We start from the raw sequence: 20,526 nt of genomic DNA on the forward strand, positions 1-20,526 counted from the left end.
TGGGCAGGGGGAATTGGAGTTGATTACTTGTGCACACAGAGCTGTATCTAGTCTTGCACTGTGACTCCAGATTTTGCTTTATAATTGAGTTGGGGCTCAACTGGGAAAACTAAGAATTAGAGTGTAAGCTTTATTTTCATGTAGCTAGCTGAGCGCATCATATGTCCTTTGCCTAACAACCCTTATTCTCCAAGGTGAGTTTTATTTGTATGCTGTATTTCCACAGTTCAAACCATGCTCAAGGCAGCTTGCAAAATGGAAATAAAAATGCATAACTACAACATAATGAAAGTAGTCATAAACAATAAATAGCATATTTAAAAATACAAAAACAAACCGAACAATTTTCACACAAATCACAAGATCTAAAATAAAGATACAAACCCCCACTCCCACCAGCAGTAACTGCCCACTCCAACAACAGCTCCCAAACATCCCAGCCCAAGAGTCTGTTCAGCAGCCTCAGCTATTGTAGCTGGAGTCAGTCAGGGCCCCTCCCTCCCAGGTCAGGTGGGAAAAGGCATGCAAGGCGACTTGTTGGGGCTCTCCAGGGTCTCTGGCAGAGGCAAGGCTTTCCCATGCCATTCTACCTAATCCTTTTAACTTTTGGATCTTTAACTTTTGCCCCTTCCCCATATGGCCATGCACATCAGAGTGTGGCATACCTTTGCACCTGCAATAACATCAAATACGGCGAGAAAACACTTCCACAGTGTGGGACTACACATAATAAACATGCAGTTTGCTATACAGCGTATACTCTTTGGGCAGTGTTCAACAATGTTGAAGCGCAAGGACTTTGGGCTGTGCAATGGAAGTCACCATCTTCTCTCCCCTACACATCACCTAGATCTTTTCTGGGGGCTCCCCCAACCCTCTGGAGCAGATAAGGCAGGGGGATCAGGGAGGTAAGCAGGGAGAGGAGAAGGAGGGGAAGTTTTGTTGCGCAAAGTGAAAGCCTTGCACTAGTCATGCAGTGGTGTCCAAACTATTTTCAAAGAGGGCCAGATTGGATGAAATGAAGGGCCATGGGGGCTAACCAAAGTTGTTGACCTTTTTTAGGATTGAAGTTGTTGACCTTTTTAAGGATTTTTACCCCAAAATTGTTGAGTTTTTGTAAGGATTGAACTGCCACAAGGGCCGGATTAAACTGACTGGCAGGCTGGATTAGGCCCCCCCCAAAAAAATGGACTTTGTACATGCCTGGGGAAGTACTTTTGTTAGACACCATTTGGTTTTCTGGCAGTTCCAGGCTTGTTGAAGTACATCATTTATAGGAAAATGTCTACACAAATACTAGTGAAGAGTAGGCAATAAGTCTGCACTCTGATGAACATCCACATTGGGCAGGGATGGAGATATCTTCCTAATTGTTCAGCCACATTACTACACGACGAGGTGATGGCTATAGCTGTCAAATGCTGTGTGTCTCAAACAACACTCACAGGCATGCCAACCCTTTAAGTCATAGCTTGTCTTGAGATTTCTCAGGGTTGCTTAATGGCAAAGCTCAAATCAAATTACACAGTCCCGAGCTTTCATTATAAAAGAGGACATTGTTAGCCCTTGAGATTTCCAAGGGAAGGATGATGCAGCTGACGAGGAGGCTATTAGGGCATTGCCTTTCCTCATGAAAGTCAGTTAACTGCCTTTCTTCTACTCATCCTGCTGCATATAGTGTCTTCAGTATCATCTTTAGGAAATCCTGCATTTCTGTGCATGGTTCAATGCAAAAAACAAACAAACCCAGGCATTTGAGAAGTTTGGTGAAGCTGGAGCTGAGAGAATGGAAAAGACATTGCAGAACCACCTGCCACGATTGCTTATTCTGCTGTGTTGGTGTGTCATGGTTGGCACCTCCTTCCTGCTTCTCTGACAAACTGTAGGATGACCAAAAGAAGGACTTCAGCATTAGGGTCTCCCCATAGTTCTGATAGCTAACCAGACAGGGCAACAGCATTCAGGACTGTAGGCTCCTCGTTCTCTCCCAGCCAGCTTCTGACATGAAGCATTTTTAGGAAAAGTTTGAGGCAGGGCAGTAGCCGAATGTTAGAGCACATGCTCTGTATGCAGAACGTCCCGGGTTCAACCCCTGGTGCCTCCAGGTAGGATGCGTAATGTCTCCCCTCTGAAACACTAGAGAGCGACTGCTAGTCCGTGTGCACAGGACTGAGCTAGAAGGACCAAGGGGCTCAGCGGTATGAGAGACAGCTTCCTGCAGTCCTACGTTATGCTTGCTTTATCTGGTAATTTTAGGAGTGCCTTGACTGTATAGATGGAAATCTTTGCATACCTGAGAACGTGCTTCCTGCAGGGTGCAGTGCCTTGCAAGTGAAGCAGTCTTTAGTTAAAGGGAATGTTCTTAATGAAAATTGCACTATTCATTGACAAAGTACAGCTAGGAAGTCTCCTCTTTGAAACCCTGGAGAAGCCACTGTCTGCGCTGCTTTGAACAATGGCCTCTGTATAAGTCATGCTCCTGTATAGCAATGGCAGAGGTTAGGGAGTTCCACCTCTAAGCCCTTGCACGGTTTATAACTTCCCTTCTCTAACAACCATCTCTAGTGGTTTCAGATGACAGCCAGTGCGAAGGCTGGGGCTATGTGCAAACTGTCTGCGTGGACGTTCATTAAATACTTCGCATAATTGTCCTGTGCAGCGCTGCACAGCACCTAGCAGCTGTGAAAGAGAAGAGGGAGGCAGGTACAACAAGATGCATGTCTTAAGTTCTCAGTTTGTGTGAAGGAAAGGATCTTGGCTTAAGACTCCTTCATCTCAGGTGGCTCCTCTTTAGCTCTCCCTTCCCACAGCTAGTTACACATGCAACTTAACTTCGATTTAAACAGCCAGAGTTTAAAACCTAAACCTGAAATAACACATTATCAAAGACTCATAAGTACTTGAAGTGTCCGTGCATTTCTTAGCCTCCTTTCCCGCCCCAGGGTTCTTTACTACACACTGTAAGAAGCCAGTGTGTTTTACATCTCGGGGGAATGGGGTGCTGCTGTACGGTAACTTCATTGCTTTACTATCAACTAAGCCCATAAAGCAGATCAGTATCTCCTTTTTCCTGCTCTCTGCATCATTTAATGTGTTTGAAATATAATTAGCTGGGATATTATGTTTAAACCTGAGGTCTCTTATTTTACAATTAGGCTCAAATAGCAGTGTCTGTGGGGGTGTTGTGTATAATTAGGGATGAGCATGTCTATTCAATTTGTTGTAAAGAGAGGAGCCATTACAGCCATTCGGACAATACCGGGATAATAGATTTATCCTCCAGCGTTTCTGCCAGAGGCTTGAGATTGTCATTGCCTTTCCACAGTGCATGGCAGTAATCAGAATTTTAATTCAAGCTGGAGGGGGAGACCTGACAGTTAGTACCCTAAGTTGTCATTGTCTAGAATATAATATACTCCTGTGCATTTTATTATTGTTGCTATTATTAAAAAAAAAAAGAAGAACTTCTCTCCTCTTTGCTGACAAGGAAGTGCTGGGGATTTCTTTTTCAACTTGGCTGCTCAGCCTTTAAATTTAGAGCAGCTGCAGTTAAAAAGAAGAAGAAAAAGCAATTCCCCCCGCTGCAAAATTAGATCAACGCCAATCATAATTCCTATCGCATGGATTAGTTGGCTAAAGGTCTCAGGTGATGGGTAAAGACTTTTCCATGCTGCAGATTAACCTTTGTGAACGGCAAAGGTACAACAAATGTAAAATGTGCATACAGAGATTAAGCAGCATTATTGTAGGGGTTCCTTTTTGACCTGAAATGTTTTAGGTATTTCATTAGAGATGGCTTAGTGGCAGTGCAAGGGGCCATCTTGACTGCTGTGATAAGTGTAGTGCCTCTGTATCTACTCTGCTCAGAAACAGTACAGAAACTGCAACCTCTCCCCACCTGCCATAAGCATTTCTCTGACTGGAATAATGCAGTGAAAGATTCTGTACTAACATTGCTGAGGAAGACATAAATGTAGTAATCTAGGGAAATAATAATTGCTTAATTCCCCACCTCACAAGATGGGGATACCAGGACCATCATATAGTACAACAGTGGCAGTTTATATTGCTGCAGGGTTCATAGCGCAACTTCTCTCACCACAACAACATCATCATCATCATCATCATCATCATCATCATCATCATCATTATTAAATATAGATGGCACCAAAATCCATAATGACCTGGTTCAGTATGCACATTTTTCCAGCTCACATTGTTTGACAGTATTATAAATTGAGCTCCATTCTCCCTAGAAGTTATTCTCTGAGTCGGACTAGCTTTATGCAGATGTTGAACTATGTGAAATCAAAATAAAAAAATTCCTTCCAGTAGCACCTTAAAGACCAACTTATTAGTTGGTCTTTAAGGTGCTACTGGAAGGAATTTTTTTATTTTGACTATGGCAGACCAACACGGCTACCTATCTGTATGTGAAATCAGTGTATATAGGTGAGAGACAGAAATTCCCTCCCCCAGCCTTTGCACATTCCATAAACATCCTTCACAGATCCCCTAAACACACAAACTGTAGGCACATATGCTGAGCTGCCTGCTCAAGAAGACTTGCTTTTATCAATTCATGTGTACTGGTTGTATCATTCGCAGCAGGGATGGGCAACTTGTGCCCCTCCAGATGTTGTTGGATTCCAACTCATATCAGCCCCAGCCATCATGGCCAAGGTTGAGTGGGACTCTAGTATCTGGAGGGCCACAGGTTCCCCACCCTTTATGTGGCACCTTTGCAGACATTACAGTGAATGAGGACCTTCTTATCCATCTTTTGTCCCTTCAACCTCCACTTCATGCAGCCAGCTAGAGGGAATAGGGGAAGGAAAGTAGCTCAGTGGTAGGAACACATGACTGTATGTAGAAGGCCACAGGTTCAATCCCTGCAATCTCTAGGTAGGATGGGAAAGATTCCTGGAAAGCTATTGTGAAATGAGTGTAGACAATATTGCTCTAGAATGGACTTCATGTTCCTTGCTGCTGAGATCCTGCACCCCTTCCCCCATTTGTGTTCTCTATATGGCTTTTAAACCTCTACCTCTACCTAGGGTTTCATGTTAAATGAGATTTTGCACATGTGTTCAGCAGACCAGGTGTCCACAGCTAATTGCTTTAGAGGCAAGTACACAGAAAGTTTTGATCCGGTTCTCTGTAGAACTCTCACTGATTGCTCCGCATTGAATGACCAAGCAGCCATCCATTTGGCTATTATCACCTCTACTGGGATCAATTCTCTTTCTTAAAATATTTTTTATAAGCATAGAAAATAATACAATAATATGAAATGCTTAAATTACATATCTGTTTAAGTATGTGGAGAGGTATGCATACATTTCCCTAATTATGATTGTTGTCCCCTCTCCAGATCCAAATCCCCTTCCCTTGTTCCTCTGTATGGTTTGCTTGTTTCTCCATGGGGCAGTTAGTTTTCCAAGTGACGCTGCTATAGCTGCAGATGAAACGGATTCCTGTGGACTATATGATAAGGTGCACATGGATCAAGTGTGCATCATTACAACATTACAAGCTGGGACAGAACTACTGTACAACAGATGACCTGTTTCTGAATGTTTACTGAGAAAGCTTGTGAATATCAAACTGGTTTCTAATCAACCCTGTGGAAGCTTGGCCACCACTATTTTAAACAAGACAGACAGAAACCAAGGATGGGAAAGCAGCGATGTGGGAGGAAGGCAGTGCAAGACTGTCAAAAGCGATTTGACTATACCCATGACCTGTCTTCTTTGATGGCCATTTTGCTAACGTAAATGATTTTCTTAAATGGTATTAAGCCTTGGAAATACTGTGCTGATGGATGAATGATATTTTAAAAATCCATCTTATTAGCCTATTATTTTCTCCGTTAGCCTGTCATGTTCATTTCCTTCACTCAGCTTTTTCTTGCTTATTGACCTTTCTTTAATCTAGACCACAATTTTTTTTTGGAGTTCTTATTAGTGTGAAATCATTCTTTTACCTGCTATGGAATATCTAAATCCTCAAGAGAACGTCAGCTTCCTCAGCAGCAACTTTAAAGACCTGATATATGTGATTTCAGTATAATGAACTTCCAACGGTTGGGCAGCTCAAGATCCGAGGACTGCAGAATCTAAGACATAGTTCAACATCTTAACTGTAGAAACAATCAAAGCACCAGGAAGAGATTATCTATTTTATAAATTAATGCAAACAAGACAGGAGTTATAGGAAAGCTGTTCAATAATGCGTACAAACTGTTTTCAGCTGAGCTGTTCATGAAACATAGCCCCCCTAACCATTTTGTTTCATTACAATGACTAACTTTGTTGAAACTCCTAGATTATTATTTTTTTGTTTCTTTGTTTAACATTAAGAAGTAGGTTGTTTCATGGTGAAACAGAGTTTAGGTCCCAAAACTTAAAGAAGGCAGCATAGAGACAGGACATGATGGAATTATTTTGATCTATTATTCATGCTCATGGCTTGCTGGATGGTTTTCCTGCCTGAGCTGGATTGCATCAGCTGGACTTCCTTATTGAGAATGCCTGCCGGAAGGAGAAAACGAGGTGCAAAGAGCCAGAAGACCATTATTGAGACTCACAATTCCTCTAAAACAAAGAATCGGCAGAGAGCCAACACCATCTGCCCTGGCTCAGAAACAGAGCGGGTTGAGGAAACCGAGAAATTGGAGCAAATAGAACAAACAGTGAGTAACAACGTTGGGGGAACCTCACCCCCCCTTAAGGAGGATCTCAATGACCCGACCCTCCTCCTCCCAGAGAAAGCTAATCCGTCCAAGAGGGCAAGAACAGGAGCAGGAGGGATTCCTCCCACTCCTAACGCTGACCCACCCATGCCTCTAGAAGTCAGAGGAGCCTGCTTTCAACCAATTCGGGATACGCACCCCTACCAAGAGATTTGCATGTTGTCTGCAGATACTATGGTTCTGGTTCTCCAAAGACTGGATGAAATCCTCACCAGAATAGTTAACATTGAGAAACAATTGGATACTAGTTCCTCCCCTTTAAATGCCCAAGGGATGATAAGAAATGACTCTGTTAACAACTCACCAACTCAAACTATGGATGAAGTGAGGTCCTGTCAAGTCTTGCAAACGAACCAGATAATGCTTGAGATTCACCGATACACTCATAGGTGGATGAACCGCAGACAAATTACTATGTCCTTGTCTCAGCTCTTGAATTACCATTACCGAAATGTAGATCTAGAAAATTTCCACTTCCTGCCTACCTTGAGAAACACCATGCGCCTATTTATGACCTTTAGGTCATCAACCCTCCCATCTCGACTCATGGAGATAAAGGATACTCTATGGTGGTCCCACTCTCTCCGCCCAGTGAGGGTATTTAAAGACGAAACAAGGAGGCAATTGGTCCCTTGCATAGAGTCAAAGCTAATGCGGATAAAGGAAACCAAGCTCAACACTAGAAATACTAATTGCCCGAAGGAAGAAAAGAACTCTGTAAGCCTAGAATTACAAGACCTGAAGAAGAGGCTAATGAGTATAAAGACTGAGATTTCTACCCAAAATATAAGGACAGTAGAGCCTAGAGCACAATATTTAAAGACGTCCAATAGCTCTTTATCCCATAGAAAGACATCAGTGCAACTCCCTGTTCCCTTTTCAAACGACACAAAATTAGATGAGGAATTTGGCACCTCCGACATTTCTATGGCAACAACACCTAAAGAATTCTATGTTGCTGACAATCTGGAGATATCCAGCACCAACTCTACATCTGGACCTTTGCCTAATGTTCCAAAAACTTATCAGAATGATCAGCCTTCTCTACTGTACTCCTGGCAAGACAGGATGGACAGATCTTCCGAATTCGAATCTGGCTCTTTGTTGGCCAGTGATCCACATTTTATAACACATACCTCATTAATACTTCCACAGCCACAGATAGAACCAACAATCCTCCAATTAACCCAGGAGGGAGAGGGGGATTGACAGTTAATGAAACACCATGGGACTGTCCCCCCCGCTTGGGGTGACGTTGGTTGGGTTTTATCTTCTAGGGATACTTACCCTATCAGACCTCCACCTCTTTCCCATACCATTTTGACCCAGGAGTCCTGGCCCAAGGATGACTTGTTATTGAGGGGATGTTACCCATCTATTGGGGAGGCTAGTATGGGATCTAGGATTTCCACAATTGAAGGGCTAGGGAGGAATGGCGGTAGGGCTAGATATCTCTATCGGCGAAGGGTTTCGAGATGCAGTGATCCTCGAACCCCTTCCAATCTACGCCCCATCCCAAGGGATGAGGGTAGGGAAAACAAGGATTACACACCTCCGTCATTGGTGCTGTGCAATGCCAGGTCCATAGGCAACAAAACTGCCACCATGCGTGACTTTTTTGTCTCGCAGGGGATTGACCTGGCTTGCGTGACGGAGACCTGGGTACGGGAAGGCGAAGTAGTCTCCCTACATGAGATAACACCCCCAGGTTTCTCTGTCCTCCATCAATCGCGGACTGTAGGTCGGGGGGGAGGAGTAGCATTGTTATTCCGGGAGGATTGCTCTTTCAGAGCTCTGCCATCACCGGCGATCTCTGGCATTGAATGTGTTGGTCTCGTGTGGGGCACCAAGGAGAGCTTGGCTGTCTGGCTGGTGTACCGACCACCCAGCACATCTGCAGCCACCCTGTCAGATCTGCTGGAGGTGGTGGCGGGCTGGGCCTTGGAGTTCCCAAACCTACTGGTTTTGGGAGACTTCAACGTCCATGCCGATGCCGCTCCCTCCTCACAGGCTCTAGACCTAGTGACTTCCATGGCAACACTAGGGCTCTCCCAATTTGTTTTGGGCCCCACTCATCAAGCAGGCCACATGTTGGATCTGATCTTTGGGGCTGGCATAGATGTGATCATGCTCCCTGCTGTGAAAGTGCCATGGTCTGATCACTACTCTTTAAAAGCCAAGATTGACTTCCCGCTCCTCCCCGGCTCGGGTGGCGAACCTATTTGGGCTCGTCCGCGAAAACTGATGGATCCTGATAGATTCCGACAAGCCTTGCGGAACCCTGCTCCTCCTGGCGACTCATTAGATGACCTTGTTGAGGACTGGAATAACCGGCTCTTGGCAGCCATTGATGTGATCGCGCCTAAGCGCCCTCTGCGACCCCGTCGAAACCGGGCCCCTTGGTTTACTGAGGAGCTCCGGAAAATGAAGCAGGATCTCAGACGGCTAGAGCGAGTATGGCGACGGACTCGTGACGGAGCCTCAAGAACATCTTATAGGACGCTTATGAAAGCCTATGAGATGGCTATGAAAGCTGCTAAGAAATCTTACTTTGCAGCTTCCATTGCATCCGCTAGCTCTCGCCCGGCACAACTTTTTAGAATAATTAGGTCAATAACGTCCTTAGGAGGACAACCAAATTTAAGCACAAATTCGACCCACAGCTGTGAGGCATTCGCGAGCTTTTTTGCGGAGAAAGTCCTGTTGCTCCGCCGTGACCTCCCTGCCAATTTAGACACAGTGACTGAACTGGAGGCCCCTCGACTGACTTCAGGTCCAGTGTTGGACCATTTCGATCGGATACTCCCTACTGATGTGGATAGATTCCTCCAAGTTGGTAGGCCCACCACCTGCCTCCTTGATCCGTGCCCGTCTTGGCTGATTAGGGAGTGTCCAGATGTTGCGCGGACCCCCCTGGTTGAAATTATCAATTTGTCCCTTGACACGGGGACATTCCCAGGGGAACTGAAGGAAGCAGTGGTGCGTCCACTCTTAAAGAAAACTTCATTAGATCCCTTAGACCTATCCAATTACCGCCCAGTTTCAAATCTTCCATACCTGGGTAAGGTAATTGAGAGAGCGGTTGCTGAACAGCTTGGTAGGTTTCTGGAGGAAACATCGGCATTAGATCCATTTCAGTCCGGTTTCCGTCCTGGTTTTGGGACGGAGACGGCTCTGGTTGCCCTAACAGATGATATTCGTAGACAACTGGATCGAGGCGGGTCAGGACTGCTGATCCTTTTAGATTTGTCAGCAGCCTTTGACATGGTCGATCATGATCTTCTGGACCATCGCCTTGCAGACGTGGGGATACAGGGCATAGCCCGTAACTGGTTGTGCTCTTTTATCTCTGGTCGGGGACAGAGGGTGGCACTAGGGAGGGAAATGTCGTCACGCCACTCCTTGGTGTGTGGAGTGCCGCAGGGCGCAATTCTCTCCCCAATGCTTTTTAACATCTTTATGCGCCCTCTTGCCCAGATTATCCGGAGCTTTGGGCTGGGCTGTCATCAATATGCTGATGACACTCAGCTCTATCTACTGATGGATGGCCACACCAACTCGGCCCCTTACACACTGACCAGATGCTTGGAAGCTGTGGCTGGATGGTTTCGTGGGAGCCGATTGAAACTAAATCCTTCAAAGACAGAGGTCCTATGGCTAGGTCGGGATAGCATGGGGATGAGGGACCAACTCCCTTCTCTTGCGGGGGCCCAATTAGTGCCATTGCCTTCCGTTAAGAGTTTGGGTGTAATCCTTGACGCCTCCCTTTCCATGGAGGCGCAAGTCACAGCAACAGCCAAGGCGACATTTTTCCACCTTCGCCGCACCAAGCAGTTGGTCCCTTACCTTTCCCGCCCCGACCTGGCCACAGTGATCCATGCAACAGTCATCTCCAGGCTTGACTACTGTAACTCGCTCTACGCGGGGCTGCCCTTGAAGCTGTCCCAGAAACTCCAGCGGGTACAGAATGCTGCAGCGAGGCTCCTCACAGGGTCTCTGCCATGGGAGCATATTCATCCAGTGCTTTTCAAGCTGCACTGGCTCCCGGTGGAGTACAGGGTCAGATTTAAGGTGCTGCTTTTGACCTTTAAAGCCCTTCACGGCCTAGGACCCTCGTACCTACGGGACCGCCTCGCCTGGTATGCCCCACGGAGAGCCTCAAGGTCCATAAATAACAACACCCTAGTGGTCCCAGGCCCTAAGGAAGTTAGATTGGCTTCAACCAGAGCCAGGGCCTTTTCAGCACTGGCCCCAACTTGGTGGAACGCTCTGTCTCATGAGACCAGGGCCCTGCAGGATCTGATCTCTTTCCGCAGGGCCTGTAAGACAGAGTTGTTCCGCCTGGCCTTTGGATTGGAGCCAATTTGATTCCCTCCGCCCCCTTTTTCTTTTTTCTTTTCCTTCTCCTGCAATGAGGCTCCATTTTAATATTTTAATGTTCCATTATTTTAATGTTGTATTTTATTTTTGTTTTTAAGTTGTAATCACTCATCTTGTTTTTATTATTGCTTGTAAGCCGCTCTGAGCCCGGCCTTGGCTGGGGAGGGCGGGGTATAAATAAAAAATTATTATTATTATTATTATTATTATTATTATTATTATTATTATTATTATTATCCATGTTGTGTTTATTGGTAGAAATGAGCCAATGTAGCAGAGATAGGGAACCAACTCCCATCAGCCCCAGCCAGCATGGTCAGTGGGCAGAGATGGTGGCAGTTGTAGCCCAATACGTCTGGAGGGCCCTGGCTTCTTTATCCATGCAATATAGTATCACACACAGTAGTTAGAAACACACTAGAAATCTACAGTTAATAAAATATTCTAGATTTGCCCCTTCAGCATTTTATATTCCCCTTGCTCTGCTTTATTTAAATTTGGCCTATCGGTCGGATAGATTGATCTGTTTTGGTTCCATGACTCAGATTGATTTTACTCCCCTGCCTGTCTTCAAACTTAGTTCCCCCCCTCCCACTTTTCATTTTTACCAAAATGACACTTGATTGACTCAAGCCATGGGAGCAGCTTGCTATGCTTGACTATGATCAATACGCTGGTGTTCACTTGTCCTTATCATTCCCAGTATGACTGAATTAACAAATGAACCCTGAAAATGTTTCAAGTAGCTGTCAAATTGCACAGGAGAAGCCCACTGATATTGGACGCAAAGTGCTGTGCTGTTTCAGTGCACACCACCTGTGTCAGAAAACATTGACCATGGCACCATGCTATTTGTGTGAATTAAGAACTTAAACAATGCCGGTAACAGCCAAATCAGCAGTTTCTTTCTCTCCAACAGTTTCTACTTCTTACAATGCTAGATTTTGGCTGCTGAAAAGATGTTACTAAATAACACATGGTGATTTTAGGATGCTAATTTTTTTAAAAAAATGAATAAAATAAATCTAATAAGCATGTTAATGGCGTTGGGCTTAATTGACAATTGGTTTGGCATGGTATTAAGCACTGTTTAGTCCTCATTTTTATTTTTTTAATTTTAAATCTATCTTTGATCAGGTAGGGAAGTTAACGCTGCTCACCCTGTTCCAAAGACCAGTTGCTCAAGCTTGCCTTCCTCTTGCGCAAGGCTGGTTACAGCCCTTCCTGTTAGCTGATGTTGCTCTCTAATCATGGAAGTGCAGGCCTGCATCATCCTCTTCCAGAGGCTTTGAGACCTAATGGGGTCTCAAAGAAAATGTCCTGACCATGTTATATAGTGCTCTAGGCCATTTAGATTCTGATTGCAGTATTTCACAAAGAAGAAGTTAGTAGTTCTACTCCATTATTCCCTTTCCTTGAACTTATCCAGCAGAAAATTCAAAGTTGAAAGAGATCATATTATCAGGGGAGGAAAAAACAAGTTATCACAGCTTGAATGCCTGAGGATATTAGATTTTAAAATATATTTTCTGAGGTAACACGGTTATGGAAAGTGTTTGTTTCACACACTTGCTTAATATATCTTCTGTATATAGCTGGCAGATGGTGCAGTATTTTACAACTAAAAATACTTATTTCTTAGATTGGGAAATACTATTCCATTGCCTCTTTATTTTTTATCCCTGTTTGTTAAATTTAGACAGTGTCTACATGAGCATAAGCCTGATTGATGGTTGTAATATAAATGGAGATACATATGATTTCCCATTAAGATACCTGAGAGTGGATTTGAGAAGATATTAATATTGCATCCCAAATGCATACCCATTATCTTAGAATGATACTGTGTGCCACAGCATAAACACATGGATTTTGCTCATTTTAAAAAGTAAATGAAAACCAAAGCTGTTTCAAATTCACAAAACAATGCATAATATATACAGTGTTATTAATATTTCTGGAATCAGTACACCATATAGAATGAAAAATGTATTTTACAACACTAAAATCTGTTTAACAAAACAACAAACAAGACCTGCTGGACAATGAATGAGCAGGTTTATTTAGTTCTCTTGGATACCAGCCATGTACCCAAGTAGGAAACAGAACTCAAACCCTTATAACTATATGAAGTGAATTGAAAATGAATGGGGAGGGGGCATGGCTTTTGTTGCAGCCTAGGTAAAGGAAGCAAGCCCTGCCATTGCTGAAGGGAATCATTGGCAACAAAGGTACTGAGGCCAATTAAGAACGGACCAGTTTGCATTGTGAAGGCACCAGTGACTAATAATAGCTAATAATGCCATTGACCCACCTTGAACATTGTTCACCACCATTCAAGTGCAGTCGCCCTTCAGTAAGAACAGAGCTTCCTCCCTATCACCTGTCCTCTCTCAGTGGTAATGGACGATTTAATCCTCTCTCGCCAGACCCTGTGGACAGACTTGTACATGGATTTCCCACATTTCCTTTCGTTCACGAAGTGCAGGAAGCAGTACACAAAAGAATCACTTACAGTAAAGGGAATATGTCACTCCTGAACAACCTTTAAGTCCCCACCTATGTTGGTGGGAGGAACTGTGTGGAATTTCAAGAAGCCCTTATTAAGCACTTGTTGTGGAGGGGGGATACTTTTCCTTCCGATTTTTTCTTCCTGGCCATGATTCATGTGTGTGGCAGTGAGACATAGGAGTAGAAAGCAATTATTCCGCTTGCTTGTGAACAGTGCTTCTTCAAGCTTATAGATCTCTTAGGGATGGAATATATTACGGCTTATAATTATCTTTCCCTCCTTATAGTCTATTATCCTGGGCACAATATTTCAAGCAGTAGGGGATATTTCCTCATATCATCACAGTCGTGCTTGGTTCTGTATACAGAATTATCCTGATTCTGCAAATATATTTTGAGCCTATAATTGCCTGATTGGTGGCATTTGCTATGTTGGTTAAGTCTGTCAACATGTGGCAGACATGCGTCAGAAATCCTTAGCTAATTTTAGCTTTCTGGCCTTTAGGGACACTCACAGCCCCTTCATACTTCATGGTGTGTATTGCGAGGTACCATTATACATGCAACAAACACATAATGTTTGCTCTCTTCCTCAGGTAGGATGTTATGAAGTCTGCAGTTCTGTAATTGTGACAAGAAGTTTTAAACAAACCTGGTTACAGTGTTTTATTTTTTTCTTGAGGCATGCAAACAATTTGTCATTCAAAGACAAGCACAATCCCTGTTAAATATTCAAAATTAATGCTTTGCAGTGAACATAAATACAATCATTGTTTTTAATTAATGTTATTGAAAACAGCAGTGTTTGTGGAAAATTAATGCATCAGTGTCCTGAAAATGTTTTCCTTTCTGAAATCAGTCAGTGTGAGGAGGTCCAAACAAAATGTCACATGTGACTGATTTTAGCATCGAGACATTTATTTAAACAACTAGGAGGGGAAAAAATATCCCAGCCCCACCAGCAGATGTAAGAAGAAGCCCTTGAACATTTGCCTTAATTGAAATCAGAGCTATTTTTACTTAGGCTTCTTAAAAGGAAATGACTTAAGAATATTAAGTATCAACTAATTAAGACTCTTAATTAAATGCAGATGCTGCTTAACAAGTAATTGACTTAGAGAATATGAATAGGAAATCAGTAACTCATTAAGTGCATACAAGTACAACTAACAGAGCCATGTCAGCTTGTCATGGCTTGATTGCAAAAAGTACCACCATTAAGTTATGATTCCATATATCTGTTAAAAACAAATAGTAGTTGCTTCGTGTATTACATTTTTAGGTAACTATTTCAAGTATCATACATGCAAACATGTTCAAATGTTACAACCCAACTTATAGTCAAGGAAACGTGATAGTTTGAAGAGTCCAGAACTTTGAAATATTTTGGCTTGCTTTAGTTCATCCATTCTGAACTGCCTAAACTCTGCAATCTTTCCACTTTTAGAATACCTTATAAAATATTCAACGACAGAATGGTTATGCTATTATAACTCAATTTCCAAAATGCTTCTGTAGCTGAGATACTCATCATCCCGATGAAAAAGTATCATTTCTGCCTATAGTTGCAACAAAACATTTCCAAGTGTTTTACAAAATTTATAAAGTTCTTGGTATTCCCACCAAAAGTCAGCCTTTCTAGAAATCATTCATTGGTCTTGATGGTACAGCTAAGCTGCTGCTTATTATTTGGTGATCACTCATAGCCGAGTAAGATTGTCTTCCATAAACACGGTTTTAACAGTGAGTCCGTAAGTGACTCTGGAGGCCAATTCTGTACCCACACGTCCTTCCACAGTGGGGACATTGTTTCTCGGGCGGGAGTTGATCACGGTGTGGTTGCCAAGTGTGCCTTCCTCTTAGCACATTTCTCCCTTTAGTCCTGAGTTTGAGTGTCTTCAAAGCCCACAACACGTTTGGGAAAGGCTGTTCTCCAACTGGAGCGCCCATAGGCCAGTGTTTCCCAGTTGTTAGTGTTTATACTACATTTTAAAAGATTTGCCTTGAAGACAGTCTTTAAACCTCTTTTGTTGACCACCAGCATTATGCTTTCCATTTTTAAGTTCGGAATAGAGTAGTTGCTTTGGAAAATGATAATCAGGCATCCGCACAACATGACCAGTCCAATGAAGATGATGTTGAAGAATCATTGGTGATCTTTGCTTCATCCAGTAACTGATATTAGTTCGCCTGTCTTCCCAAGTGATGTGTAAGATTTTTCAGAGACACCGTTGATGGAATCTTTCGAGAAGTTGGAGATGGCGTTTGTAAGTGGTCCATGTTTCACAAGTCTATAGTAAGGTTGGTAGTACAATAGCTTTGTAAACAAGCATTTTGGTTTCCCTGCGAATGTGTCCTCAAACACTCTGCACTTCAATTGGGAGAAAGCCGCACTCGCAGAGCTCAGGCGATGCTGGATTTCGGCATCAATGTTGACCCTTGTGGAAAGATAACTGCCTAGGTAGGAGAAGTGATTAACATTTTCCAATGTTACACCATCGAGTTGGATTTGTGGCGCTGCAGAGGTTTCTTTTGTACTTGTTGGTGCAGCACTTTGGTTTTTTGGATGTTGAGCAACAGGCCAAGCTTTCTGTAAGCTTCTGCGAAGATATTTAGGATGGTTTGGAGGTTATCCTCTAAGCGTGCACACACTACGTTGTCATCAGCATACTGAAGCTCTATGATGGTAGTTACAGTAACCTTACTCTTTGTTTTCAGCCCGCTCAGATTGAAGAGCTTTCCATCTAAGCACTTTGCTATTGACCCATTAAAAGAGTTACCTATATCATAGGCTATCAGCTTTCAAAAGCAGTGAATTGGTCTGCTTTGTATTAAAAAGATGGTCATTACTGCTTCACACAAATGAGATGTAAATATTTCAGTAATTTCATAGAAATTGACATACTGTAATGTTTTACATGAAACTGTGTAAACCTTGGCAGCTACAACCCTCAACCCAAGGGGCCTTCTGGGAGTCAGTGTACTCAAAGTTTGCTACACTCCATCAGTCACTTATTGGCCCCAGAGCATGGCTTGAAGGCATCTGTAAACAGAAGTAGCATTGTGGTTTTCCTGGAAAGCAAAGGACAGTGATAAACTAGTTTAGTTTTCCCACCTGTGCTTTTTTTACCGTGCAAAATGCATATGTCAGCCATATCTACAGTTCGGAGATTTTATGTTGCAGCTCAGCTCCTTTACATCAACATAAGTAGAAAACATAATGGGTTTTTAAAGATAGTGGGCTGGTTCCAGACTATGTTAGTCATTCAGTAGTCCCACTGAAATCTATGAGACAAGCTAGTCATGGCTATCTCAAGTCCCATTGTTTCTATGAGACTACAGTCCTCACCCCATTTATCTGGGAATAAGCCCCACTGAATAGCATAGCATTATAACATTTTCTTTCTTTCTTTCTTTCTTTCTTTCTTTCTTTCTTTCTTTCTTTCTTTCTTTCTTTTTGTTTATTTAACAGCAAAAATGATGTAAGTCAGAGGGAAGGTACCCATTTAATATTAATGTAGAATGGTATTATTCTACAAAAGCTAAATCTAAGCTGTGTCAGAATGTTGATAAAACAGCAGGGCTTTGGTATACAGGTAGCTTCTAACCTACCACCAAATGTTGAGCTCAAGACAAGAGCTTATGCCCCTTCACCCATTTCTGCCTTTACAATTTCAAAGGACAGTTGTATTAAATGCAGCTGTACTGTGATATATATATATATATATATATATATATATATATATATTCTTATATGTGATTGATTTTTCCGCTCTTCACTATTGCCTCGATTAAATGGATTTCTATTTATTTTGTGTTACATAAAAATGATATATTGATGTTTTAGGCTCTATAGTAATTTGATTCTGTATGTTATAGTGAAGTCAGTCAGTTATTTTCTTCGGCAAACTAAATATTATTGTCAGTTCTTTGACCAGCAACCCAAACTTTGTCAGGGGTTGGGCTGTTGTCCTTCATATATTTTTAAGGAGAATGTTTTCTGGATTGGCTTTTATGCAGTGGAACTGATGGTCTTCAAATGGGTAGTGCATTTGCCTCTTTTAGAAGGACAGAATTATTTCCTAGTGACCTAGTCAGTTGCTTTTTTTTCTTTTGCCTTGTCATGATTTTCTGGTTCTGAGATTATTTCAGCTGCAACACTCAACAGGCTTATTAGGGTGTAAGCCCTTTTGAACACAGTGAAACTTACTGCACAATCCTAATCAATTCTGCTCAGAAGTAAATTCGGTTGAATACAGTGGGGCTTACTCCCAGAAAAGTGGGGTTAGGATTACATTGACCTGGAAATGCCTCACTCCAGTCAGGTCTGCTGCCAATCCATTTAAGCCATCTGTGCGCGGAGGCAGCAATGCAGTCAACACGATACAGTGGTACCTCGGGTTAAGTACTTAATTCATTCCGGAGGTCCGTACTTAACCTGAATCTGTTCTTAACCTGAAGCACCACTTTAGCTAATGGGTCCTCCTGCTGTTGCTGCGCCGCCGGAGCACAATTTCTGTTCTCATCCTGAAGCAAAGTTCTTAACCTGAAGCACTATTTCTGGGTTAGTGGAGTCTGTAACCTGAAGCGTATGTAACCCGAGGTACCACTGTATACCATTAGCAGCTGTTCTTTTATAAGTTTTGAAGCTTCCTTCCACTGGTCTGATCCCTGGGCAGTGAATTTCTTCCCATCACTTTCATGGTTATCCTGTGCTACCTGATGCCCAAATTAAGGATAAATGGCAAATCCCTTGGTTGGGGAACACATAGCAGGGCTTGTTAGAGACAAAAGAAGGAAGAAGATAAGGTTTCAGTTCAGTGTTATGGCTGAAAAACATGGATCCAAAAGAAACACAGAAACATAATCTCCCCCCCCCCCTCTCTCTCTCTCACACACACAGTCATTGCATCCCATTATGTGTTACCATATTATGATAAAAATAAAATATGATTCTATCGACAGTAGCTAGTTTCTGTTGGAATTTCTGCCAGTTGATGTGATTGGAATTACTTTCCCAGCAAAAGGCTGATTGGTTCCTGGTAGCATGCTACGCTGTGAGATAAATTGTGGGGCCCACAAAGGTTAAGCTGTTCATAAAATCATTAGTGAAATCTTAGAAACAATTTGATCTAAACAGCATAAACCCCCAAAGAGATGAAGTAACTGTTATAAAGCATTGCCTCATTCCATATTGTTGCCTCCAGTCAAATAAGACCTGCATATGAGTAGTCTGGGTTTTAATACATCACTCCAATATGCATTTAGTGACTATATTTTTATGCCTTTAGGCAATTCTGATTTATTTTTATTTTTTGAAAAAGAGACTTCGCTTATGTGCCATCATATTTTTAGTACACCAATCAAACTTATGCCCTTTGAGGAAAGATATGGGGGAATTTGCAAGCATAGGCATGAATTCCCTGTGCCTAAAACAGCTCTCACTTTTTCTTCATCTCTATGCTAGCTACTAATATACCTCACATCCAAAGCAAAATACCTGCCATCTTCCAACTTGTCTGTTCAGAAGTTGTTGGGTTTTTTGTTTTGTTTTTTACATTTTTTGATGTAATAAAAGTAAGGCCAGAGGTTTGGAAGAAAGTAAATATGACAGTTAACATGATTTGTTCATCAGCTTCCATGGGCCCCAGAACATTCCTCTGACAAATAAATAAGCAATTATTTATCAATATTGACAGCTGTCTTGAATGTGATAGCTGAATATTGAATTTTTTTTAAAAAAAAATTCAAATGTTTTGTTGTACCTTGGCCTTATATTTTATTGAACATCATGATGTTCAATTATATCGCTGAGACTAGCTGTTACGGTGGAATGATTGACCTGATGAACTGATCACAACATAATGAACTCTCTTTTTCAGTTTTTGTTGACACTACACGTACTCCAGAGAAGTCTCAAAGGATAAGCCATACGTAATGCCATTGAATTTCTTCACCTATATAACCTGATATTCTGCTGCTCACAAAATAAGGACAGTTTGTGCAGAGATTCTAGGTCTTCATGATGAAGTGGGACCAAGTATCTTATCTTTTTTTGATGTAAGAGTTTTAAAATGTTCTCCCCGAAAGCCTTTTGCTGTCCTAGCCAAAGGTCGACTCTTAAAAGACTTGTGGGAATAGCTCTTTGCCAGTGATTCCCCTGGGATCCCATGCTTCTCTTAAGAGGTTTTTGCCAGTATCTTCAATCAGATGCATTTAGAAACCTCTTCTGACTCCAACTAAAACTAGTTACTCGTCTTCTTCAAGTTTTTCTTAACAGACACCCGAATAGCTCCTCGTCCTCAAATATTTCCAGTGCTCTTTGACAGGCTTTTCGAATATTTAAGGAAGAATGGAAAGAACACTGTTCCTAATCCCCATTTTGCAAGACGTGGTTATCTTGGGCATTGTACACAGAAAACTGTCCTGCTGATCCCTGAATATTTATATCGCACACCTAGACAAATTGCCTGAAAGCGTGGTCAATTGATTTCACCAGAACTTTGGCCAAACCTACAGTTTATAAAAGCCACGGGGTCACAGCCATAGTGTTAAGAGCTTCCCCATACCTGCTTTGTGGGACTAGGGAAATTCATAACCAGATTTGCCAAATTAGCTAACTGGTCCATAGTTTGCTTAATTTGTAGTTTCAGCCTTCTGTACACTCTAAAGTAAGGCTGCCAGTAATACAGAAGAAAGTCTAAATGACTTAAAGCAAAGGAAAAGGATGCTTTATGTTGCCAACTGTAATCTTTGCGATGCTAGAAGTAGATGTGGAGTTGTCAAATTAAGTGCCTTGTAAGTTGCCCCAGTGACTTTCATGTAATTTATCATCATTTATATTACAATCCTATGCATACACACTCAGAAATAAGTACTGG

At 42.3% G+C, this 20,526-nt stretch overlaps 1 protein-coding gene across 5 annotated transcripts in view; it reads left to right on the forward strand.

Annotated features, from left to right (window-relative positions):
- Nucleotides 1-20,526, forward strand: part of THSD7A (thrombospondin type 1 domain containing 7A) — a 268,112-nt gene that overhangs the window by 158,246 nt on the left and 89,340 nt on the right. The window lies entirely within an intron of this gene.

Source organism: Podarcis bocagei, assembly GCF_964188305.1.
Source record: "Podarcis bocagei genome assembly, chromosome: 12".
NCBI lineage: Eukaryota > Metazoa > Chordata > Lepidosauria > Squamata > Lacertidae > Podarcis > Podarcis bocagei.